We start from the raw sequence: 874 nt of genomic DNA, 5'->3' as shown, positions 1-874 counted from the left end.
ACCAAAAGATGAGTAGATAACGTGATATATACAGGCAAAGGAATATTATTCAGCCTTAAAAATATAGAGAAATCATGCTATTTGTGACAACATAGATGTAACTGGAGGACATGATGCTTAGTGAAATAAGCCAGAGATAGAGGACATACTACATAATCCCACTTTACTGAAAACAATAAAGTTACACTTTGCAAGGACAAAAAAAATCTTGAGACAAATGGAAATAAAAATACAACATGCTGAAACTCAAAGAATGCAGTGAAAACAGTGCTAAGAGCAAAATTTACATTAAAAAGATCTGAAATCAACCACCTGTCATTACACTTGAAAAAAACAAGCAGAAAAAAGATTAGAGCACAGGTAAACAAAATAAGGACACTAGAAAAAAAAAAAAAAGTAAAAATGAACCAACAATTTCAAGTAGGTTTTTAAAAAAATCTATAAAATTGACAAATTCTTATCTACATAAAATAGAAAAGAAAGAAAAAAGTCTAAAGTAGTAAATTAATAAATGAAATAGGTGATGTTACATCTGATGCCACAGAAACAAAATGATTATAAAAAAGATGAGTTCCACACCCAAAATTGAATAACCTACATAAAACTGATAAATTCTTAGAAATGAACAAGCTATCATACCAAATCTTAAAGAAATAAGAAATATAAAGAGAACCGTAATAAGAATGGAAATTGAACTAGTAATCAAAAACCTCGCGAAAAAGAAAAATCCCAGGTGTAGATGACTTTACTGGAGAATTCTATCCAACATTTCAAGAAAAATTAACACCAATCCTCCTCAATCTATCTGAACGAATTAAAAAGGAAGGATCACTTCCAAATTCATTCCACCAGGCCAACATGATGCTGAACGAAT

The sequence above is a fragment of the Galeopterus variegatus genome, unplaced genomic scaffold (genome assembly GCF_000696425.1).
Source record: "Galeopterus variegatus unplaced genomic scaffold, G_variegatus-3.0.2 Scaffold8792, whole genome shotgun sequence".
Lineage (NCBI taxonomy): Eukaryota > Metazoa > Chordata > Mammalia > Dermoptera > Cynocephalidae > Galeopterus > Galeopterus variegatus.
Note: the sequence above shows the minus strand (reverse complement) of the source record.